General features: G+C 33.4%; 1 pseudogene; it reads left to right on the forward strand.

Moving 5' to 3' along the window:
* Nucleotides 1-4,637: 4,637 nt before the first annotated feature.
* LOC149205916 (uncharacterized) lies at nucleotides 4,638-7,261 on the forward strand (annotated as a pseudogene).
* The last annotated feature ends 2,782 nt before the right edge of the window (nucleotides 7,262-10,043 follow it).

The following is a 10,043-nucleotide window of genomic DNA, read 5'->3' on the forward strand; positions in this document are numbered from 1 at the left end:
CCCTATCTCTCCACCTTTATAACTTTATGTCTTTGTTCTTACCTCCCATATATATAGAGTTAATATATATCATGATATATTAATATATATTATAATATAACAAATTTAATATTGGATTAAAACAAAGTTATTATATTTAATAATATCAATATTATGATATATTAATATGAATATTAGAATTGATAATAATAATAATAATAATCTTTTAATATTAATATTATGGTTAATAGTATTTCTTGCATGGTATTAATAATAATTTGGTCCATGGTATTTTGCCCACAGGCTTCACCTAAATAAAACCTATTTTTGAGTGTTAGTAAGTGTAAAGAGGTTTATGGAGCAAATATAAAAAGATGTTTTATTTATTTACCATACCTCTTGTTTATTTATATTTTTTATTTATTTATCATATTTCTTTTATTTACAATGGTATTTGGACCATAGGCTTGGTATATAATTAGATGTTGATTTCTAATCTTTTTTGATATGTTTTTATTTATTTACCATACATATATGTACCAAGCAAGGTGCCCATCTGATCTTGATAAGCAACTCAGGCTTCTTAAGGATTTCTGCTTTACCATGGGTATGACTATTAACACTGACAAAACAAAAGTTTTGATTATCAAATCCAAGGACACTTATGCTAATTTTATGTATGACAATAATAACTTGGAGGAAGTGTATTCTTACAAGTACCTAGGAATTGATATTCATCACAAGCTCAACTGGAACCATAGCATTGAGAAAAGGATTAATGGGGGGTGGAAAGCTTATTTTGGCCTTGAAAATAATTGTAAGACAACAAACCTCGTAACGTGGGATAAAAAGAAGTTTCTCTTTGAAACTTTAGTCACTCCTGTTATCTTATATGGTTGTGAGGCTTGGGGTTGCAGCATCTCTAGAGAATCATGGAGAAATATTGAGCAAATCCAGAAGCGTTTTATAACTTATAACCTGAAAATTAAAAGTAATACACCCTATCCTATTCTCTTTATAGAAGCAGGTCTTTCCCCTATTGAGAGCCTAGCTATGATTAGGTTTCTGTTGTACAAACACAAAATCAATAACATAGACGATCATAGACTTCCTAAGCTAGCTTTAAATTCCAGCCAAAACCACCTAGGCTCAATCGGGGGTGGCATAAAGACACAAGGGCCTGGTTAAACTATTGGGAGATCAACGAGAATGATGCATTGCAAAACATTAATAACATTAAAGATATTGTTATTTCTAAGTTCAAAGAAAAAATGTGGTGTGAGAAAGATTTAGCGGCTAAAAGAAAATTAAGTTATTAGAAGAAAGTCATCAACCCCACCCTAGAAGATCAAAAGTATCTCTCTATTTTAACTAGCTCAAAGAAGAAAATTAATATAGCAAAGATTAGAATGAATTCTCATGAGCTCCATAGTGAAACAGGTCGGGGCAGTTCCTAAAACACCATGTATGGAAAGGATATGCCATATATGTGAGAATAGGAACATTGAGAATGAAAACCACTTCCTCTTAGAGTGCCCCGTGTACAACCACATTAGATCTCAATTTCATAATCTTTGTTACAATACTGACCTTCCTAGCCTTTTACAATGTCAAAATTATAGTGAGCTCGGGAGGCTTCTCTACAAGCTTTTTGAGCATAGGAATAAAATCTTAAATTGAAACAAATAATTTGTTTCTTTAGGTTGATTGGCCAATGTTTGGTCTCAGCGCACGTTAACCATCATCATCATCATAAATATGGTAATTGGCCCATGGTATTAATAATTATGTGTTCCACAGGATCCACCTAAATAAAACCTTTTTTTTTTAGTTTTTATAAATATAAAGAGGTTAATGGAGTAAATATAAAAAGAGGTTTTATTTATTTACCATACCTCTAGTTTATTTAATTTTATTTATTTATTTACCATACCTTTGGAGTAAATATAAAAAAAGTCTTATTTATTTACCATACTTCTGGTTTATTTATATTTTTATTTATTTACCATAGCTCTTTTTTTTTACTATTCGTAAACCTCTTTATATTTTAAATTTATGTTGTGTTTATACATAATAATAATTAGATTGATTTTTAAATAGGGCTGACATTAGATTAACAATGTTAAATGTTAAATATTAATGTTTACATTTACGTTTATGTTTACATTTACATTTAAGTTTACATGTTTACGTTTTTACGTGAGATCTACCCCATGGGGGCAATAATTATTTTATTTTTAATCTAAAATTACAAATAACTTTGAAAAATACATATAAATAACCAAAAACTATTTATATTAATTAAAATAAAATAAATTTCAACTAATTGAAAGTTAAAATAATATTATTTGAATGAAAAGTTTCTTTCTATTTTCAAAGAGAGTAAAGTGATTTGTAATTATTGTATTTAAACTTTGAGTTACAAATAATTTAATAATTTAAACTGCAGTAAATTTGGGGTTTTGGGTGATTTTTTCCTAAACCGTAGGGGTTATAGATCATCTTGCCTTGATAATTGGCAATGTAAAGGCATTGTTTTACAACTGGCATTGTTTCTACCAGGGTAACACCTATCCAAAGTTTCTATTAGGGTAACACCTATCCAAATATCTGGGAGGACAAAATTGGTCGAGATTGTGCGGCTGGATTTTCAGTGGATCCATGTGTTTGGTTCACCTGAAAGCTGAAATCTCAACCATCAGAGTGATTTTAGATTCGACATTGAACTAGCGACAACTAGTTGGGAACTAGAGAAAGAGAGATGCAATGAGCTACTCAAACCTGGAAAAAAACTATTAGGTTTTTAGATTCGAAGTTCCTTGTAATGGAGACACGGTGGGTGCTTCAGATGTTGGTTGCATGTCTGGCTCTACCCCATGGATCAATGGATGCCGAAGTTTCATCGAAAGTTGGTCTTTGATAAAGATGAGGAAACCTTCGGATCGGGTGCTCGATTACTCTCACATTGTTGTTGAGCTAAATCAAATATTCATCTTGCAGAATGATTGATCCAATCGTTACGCACTATGGAAAAGGTCAACTATCTTGCTTCTTGCTTCTTGGCTGATCCAAATACTGTGCTAGATCTGGTGAGTAACTCTTAACAAAGTGTGAAAAAGCATTTCGTAATTAATTTTAGATTTTCTGGAGTATTTCCATATTAATTCCTTTTTTTTATTAGATTACGTTTTTCATCTATATCTGGAAGATGACAGTGGATGGTTCTAAACTTAGATTTGACATTTTTTAATTATTTAAATCATATTTATTTGATTTTTCTGGAGCTTCTCTATATTATTTGTTTCTCTAGGGAGATCAGATCTTCCATATATGTCTTCAAAACTTTGACCCAAAAAACCATTATCCTTTTTCTCTTAAATGTGTTATTTTTTTTTTGAATTAAAATTACAGATATTGGCAGACATGGTTGCGAATGCAACTTTAGCAGCCATGGCCAAACATGCAGGAAAGCATGGCGTAAATGCAACTTTAGCAACCATGGCCAAACAGGTAGGAAAGCACAGCATAAAGGTTTATCAGGTTGCTTCTTCGGTGGTAAATCCCATAACAATTGAAGAAGTTTTAAAAATAATATTTGAACATTTTAAATGTAATCCCTACATTGATCACAAAGGAAACCCAGTAAAATTGTTGAAGCAATTGACCTGCGTTAATACTATGGAGAATTATGGGCAGGCTCTGTGCTTCTTCGGTGGTAAATCCCATAACAATTGAAGAACTTTTAAAAATAATATTTGAACATTTTAAATGTAATCCCTACATTGATCACAAAGGAAACCCAGTAAAATTGTTGAAGCAATTGACCTGCGTTAATACTATGGAGAATTATGGGCAGGCTCTATGCTTCTTCGGTGGTAAATCCCATAACAATTGAAGAACTTTTAAAAATAATATTTGAACATTTTAAATGTAATCCCTACATTGATCACAAAGGAAACCCAGTAAAATTGTTGAAGCAATTGACCTGCGTTAATACTATGGAGAATTATGGGCAGGCTCTGGACACAGTAGTTAGTTCACCAAACAACGTAAGTTGTAACCATACTCTGTGTTTCTTACTCAAAATTTTGATGAATATAAGTGGAATTTGAAAAGCTGAAAAAATTTACTCATGTAAATTATACTTTGCATATGATCTCTATATATAATCTTTGTTTAAGGGGTAGATTCGTTATTTAATCTAAAGAATTATTGATTTACTATAATTATAAAAAAATTCATAAAATGAATCATTGCAAACTGATAGTCATATTGCAGATAGTGGGGTTATCAAGGTCATCTACAAAATATATGTTACAACAATTGAAGCACCTGGAAAATATCTACGAGCCATATGCATTCTACGAAGGAAGGTGAATTATATGAAATGGAGATGAAATACAAATTTGTTGGTGTTGTATTTTTTTAAACATTTTTATTGGTAATCAAGCAACATATATTAATAATTTTTTTAATATATTTGTGCAGATTCGATACAATTCTGAAAAATTGTTTCAAGAGCTCTCTCAAGATGAACGAGACAATTTCAGATTTGATGTGAAGATGAACGAGACAGTTTCAGATTTGATGTTAAGATTGTCGAGTGTAAAAATTACATCAGAAATATTCATATCCCTGACTTGGTGAACATATCTTAAATGGGTGAATATGTATTAATAGATCACAATGGTTGCAATGGCCATGAAGACATCAATTTTCACTTCACTGGGTTCACTATTTCTGGGAGAGTGATGGGGGCTGTTGGAGTAGAAAGTTGTCCAGATATAAATGGAGGTCGTGCCAATGTGAACGTTGAACTCATTTCCACCAACAATGATCTCATTAATGTTGTGTTTACGTTGTAGGGAGGTAGTTACACGTTTACAAATATTAGTCCAAGGAAATATAGGCTAGTTGCCTACCATCATGAATACATAAACTTCATCAATCCTCGAGTGGTATACAAATATCAGGTCATATCAAATCCCACTACATTTTGTTTCAAAAAGGAAAGGCCATGATATTTTTCTCTCTTTTCCTTCATTTGATACTCAAAATAAGTTTGAAGATTCCTTAAGGATGAGTGTCCAGAGGACATAGTAGCCCTCCATGAAATCAAATGTGAAGAAGTAGAAAGAGCAGGCTCTATGAGCCAATTCTTAAACAGAGGAAGAAGATACAAGGTCATACCTAATGTTGATCCTAGCTAGGATGGCGCTATGCATGAGGTACAATGATTGAGGTTTATAGATTATATTTTATATAATATTCTCTTTCAAATACGTGATTCTCATGTTCTCTTAACAATTGTCCAAAGAGGCTCTCGAGAGATGGAGTTTGGCTTTGGAAATTTGGTAGTAGATGACATCTTTTCTGTCCCAAGTTATGATATGGATGGATTAGTTGTTTCTCAGGGTAACCCTATTTTAGGTGTTCATGTATACCTTTATTCAAATGATGTCCATGAGGTGAAGTGCCCTCAAAGAAGCTCCTTGGACAAATCAAGTGCTTTGTCATGCAATATCTGATGCATATGGGAAATTTTCTTTTAATTTTATTCCACGTGGAAAATAAAGGTTGTTGCCATTCTACAAGGGTGAGAATACAATATTTGATGTTTCACTTCCATCTATAGAGGTTCTTGTTGAGCACAGTCATGTTAATATATCTCAGCCATTTCAGGTCACAGGTTTCTCAGTTGGAGGACTTGTGGTGACTTCTGAAGGACTCTGTTTTGAAGGTGTTAAGATATTAGTTGATGGACGAGAAAGAGCTATAACAGATGTCCAGAGATATTACAAACATGATCATGCAACATCAACATGCTGCACAATCAAGGCTGAGAAGGATCACTTTGAGTTTAACAGTTTGGAGAATTTCATGGTTGTGCCAAACATGGCTTCAATACCAAAGATAGAAGAAACACATTATAATATTAGTGGTTCCCTAAAATTAGTGACAAATGGCTTTTATGGCAAGCGTCAAGTTGGCTTGACACATGGTCCAGACAATGTTAAGCCTCAACTAAAGAGGATTGATGATATGGGAAACTTCTGCTTCAAGGTTCAACCATGTTAATATCGAATATCCCCACTAAACATAACAGTAGAACGTGATTTTGGTCTTCAATTTGCACCATTACATATTGATGTGACAATAACTAGACCAATGTATGACATTGAATTTATAAACGCCCTTGTTGATATCCGTGGATCGGTGATATGCAAGGAAGGATGTGACTCCTTGGTTTCTATATCACTTACTTCTCTGGTTGTTGAACTTTGGGTTCAAAGAAGCTTAACTCTTTAAGTTTAAAAAATGAGAGCAGTGACTTCATATTTGAGAAACTCCTACCTGGTGCATTGCGTCTTGAGATAAATCATGGACCTTCATCTGCTTTGTTAGATTGGGATGATGACTGGTGTTGGGAGAGAAAGGTTATTGATGTCAATGTTGGTGTTTCTGATCATTCAGAGATAGTGTTTATCCAAAAAGGCTATTGGTTGCATATTATGTCTACTCATCCTATGGCTTCTTACATCGTACAGCCAAACAAAGAACCAATGAATTTGTTGATTGAGAAAGGATGGTAGAAAATCTACTTAGAAGCTTCTCATGTGCACATGCTTCATTTCTTGAACTCGTGCATTTTCTTTGGAATGTCTTCATTAGAATTCAATGTATTGAACCATAAGCCTATATATTTGACTGGTGAAAAATATCTACTGAGTGGTGAAATACATGTTGATTCAAGTTCTTATCCCAAAGCAAATGAGTTGTCTCGTAGCAGTATTGTAGACACATGGAAAAAGGAGGGGGCATTTATAGATATGATCAATAATGTCAAACTTGTTTCAAGTGATAATGGACCAAGCAACATTGTTGTATATAAGTACACTCACTGGGCCAATATTGAAGATGAAATGGTCTTTGTTATGAGAGATAAAAGGAATGCTAGTGAGAAAAATAATTTTGAAAAGGTCTTATTTTATCCAAGAAGTCGACACATTGCTGTTAAAACTGATGGGTGCCAACCTACTATTCCTTCTTTTGTGGGGTGCCTAGGAAAGTACATTCAGGGTCAGTGCTGCCAGCAATCCCAAGTGTTGACATTAAAATAATTGCTCAAAATGACAGTAGCAATGGTCTTCTGAAAACGGGTTACTTGGTTCTTCAAACTTCGATAGGATTAGATGGTCTGTTTTTGGGTGGTCCTTTGTATGATGATACTGAGTACTGTGTTGAAGCTTCCAAGGGATATCATTTAAAAGCACTTTCATAGGACCCCTTTTGAAGCTTAGTTGTATGCTCATCCAATTTGATCGGATGCCCCACTTGACTATCCAAACCATAAAGAATATTTGATCGTTAGTATTCAACCTTCTGTGCACTCCCTGCGTTTGTGGTCCTTAGTAGAGGAATCACTGAATTTGCATTAAACAACCACAAGATATGGACAAAACCTCTTCAATCACATTGCTTCAAATTACAACCATGTAAGTTTGGATTTTACTATTACTTTCAACGCTTTACAATGAAACCAGTGTAAATGCAGGTTGTAAGTGGATAAAATATAAACCACTGTAAACGTAGGTTATATTGTATGTGTATGCAGGGGCATACATGATAAAATATTTGAGAGTGAGTGGGATATTGATTCAAGAGCTTTCATGCTCTATCTTGAGACTCAATATGCAACATGGAAGTAATTTAACCGTATTGGAAATGGACTCATATCCTGATAATGCATACAATTTCTTTGTGGACATATTGATTGAGATGATGGGGGGCTTTAAATCATTAAAGGAGCTGGTCATATGTGTTGTGCCTTTTCTTAAAGAAATATGTGTCTTCTTAATTTGTCGTTCGAGAGGCTTCCTAATCTCCAATGTTTGTTAATGGGTGACAAATTTATCTTGGTAAAAACATAATTTATGCTTTTCTTTTACATGTGCAACGAACAACATGTTTCAATGTTTAAGAATGTTTTCATTTTCTACTTAGTTGTCAGGTATAGCATAAAAAAAAAAAATTATACAAAGCATATATTGATGTAGCTTAGGTTGACTATTATGTTTTGGTTCATTATTATGTCCTGTTTGCAGATTCAGTATATCCAATAGATATGAAACAAAACCAAGTAACGACTTTGTTTCATATCTATTCCTTAATGAAAATCTACACTACCTAAATTAAAAAAGTTAACCTGTTATAAGATGTGAAAAGACCATAAAATTCTTCCATGGTTTTTTTCCATGATGTTCATAATGAATATTTATGTCTTTTACCTCGTAAATGAGTGTAGAGTTGGCTTATTCTAGTTTTGAAATGAAATGCAGGAACTTTCAAAATATCCCATACCTTGACGTCTCAGATCCCCACTCTCTCATCTCCGTATATACAGGTTTATGTAGACATAACTAAATTTCATGATAGGGAAATCAATGTATTAGGTTGCTTTCTTCAGAGCACCCCTACTCTAGAGATGATAGAACTTCGTTTAATTGATGACTTGAATTATGACGATCCACGATATGTAAAGTTTTGGAGGAAGTGATGTATTTGAATAAAGTTTTAAAGCAAGCAAGGATATTGGTATGAGAATTTTCTTTTTAAATACACACTTCAAAAACTTTAAATGTTGACAAGTAAAAAGACTTTTGGGCTTCATTTTCTTTTATTTTTTTCTTTACGGAAGGGTATGACCAATGCAGGTTGTATGTGGATACGAGGATGAACTCTATTGTGGATATGAGGATGTGGGCACCAGTAGAATGACCTGTTTAGTCTTGGGCAACATTGACTATGGAAGCGGATGGCAGTCTCATGGAGTGGGTATGTGACATTTTGCCCCATTTTCATTTTGTTTATCATTCTTTGTTTGCACTGCTTCTAATAGTCAGTTTTAATTATTTATGTTTTTGTCATTTATATCATTAGTATTCCATGTTTCCCAGGCAAGGTAACATTTTCGGTTTCTTTAGATGAGTAGCCTGTAGGATTAGGATGTTCCCAATGAGTTTTGAACATTTGTCCAATATGCCTTATCGATTATGGATTGTCATTGCGGGTTATTGCTTTAATTGTTATCTGGTTTGACATTTGTTTGACAACGGAATTCCATGTTTTTATAAATTATTTGTATGTTAATTTTTAAAAGTATTTAAGAAATTTGTCTTCAGTAGCCACACTTCAAACAATGGATTTCACACTACTAGGTTTAAGGTTTGGGTTATGTATTTGGTTAAAATTTCCCAAGATTTATATCATATCTCAGCCTTTTGAAATTCATGCATTCATGCCATTCAAATGTAACACATCACGACAAGGATGAGCCCTATTAAACTCACCAACTTTGTTACTATGCTTCATGAATCATAATTCAAATGGACTCTGAATTTGGTTCTTTTCCTTGACTAAACAATATTAAGAAAAATCCTCTCATTCAAACTCAACCCCAAGTCATACTCAAAATTTTGACATGTGAATAACATTGGCTTGGCAGCAAGTTTGACACCCAAGTCCTTGCAAGTCAGACAAGACTGCCCATTTTTTTTTTAAATTGATCATATCCTTAAATTGTTAGCCCTTTGACTCCTTCATTAAAGAAAATATCATTCTATGATCTTGATAATTGGTCTATCAAAACGTGGATGGGGCGAAATATGAGTTAAGGATTAGAGAAAGAAGTTTTCCTTGACATTGCCTAGAATATTTTGAACTTTTGGGGGCACATCACGTGACACTACCATCACAGCACCAACATGTTTTGGTAAAGTTCCACTGCAAGAGGCATCCGCTGATTCATGTTCCTCAACCCATGATCGTAAAGATGATTCTTCTTGAACATTTTTCCTAGATGATGATAATGATATATAGTCCTTATCATCATAAAGTATGGATTTTCTTTCTTCACCCATGCTCCACCTTCCCCCTCCCAATTGTATATAAGCATCAATTTCTCTTGCATAAGCCCTCTGATTGCAAAGTTATACCCATACCTGAAATCCTCGTCTTGATCTTTTTTCTTATGCTTCTCTTCTTCTTCTAAGCTAAGGAATTGG

The sequence above is a fragment of the Pinus tabuliformis genome, chromosome 1_2 (genome assembly GCF_031772625.1).
Source record: "Pinus tabuliformis cultivar Carrire ecotype Pingquan chromosome 1_2, CPIR1, whole genome shotgun sequence".
Taxonomy (NCBI): Eukaryota; Viridiplantae; Streptophyta; class Pinopsida; order Pinales; family Pinaceae; genus Pinus; species Pinus tabuliformis.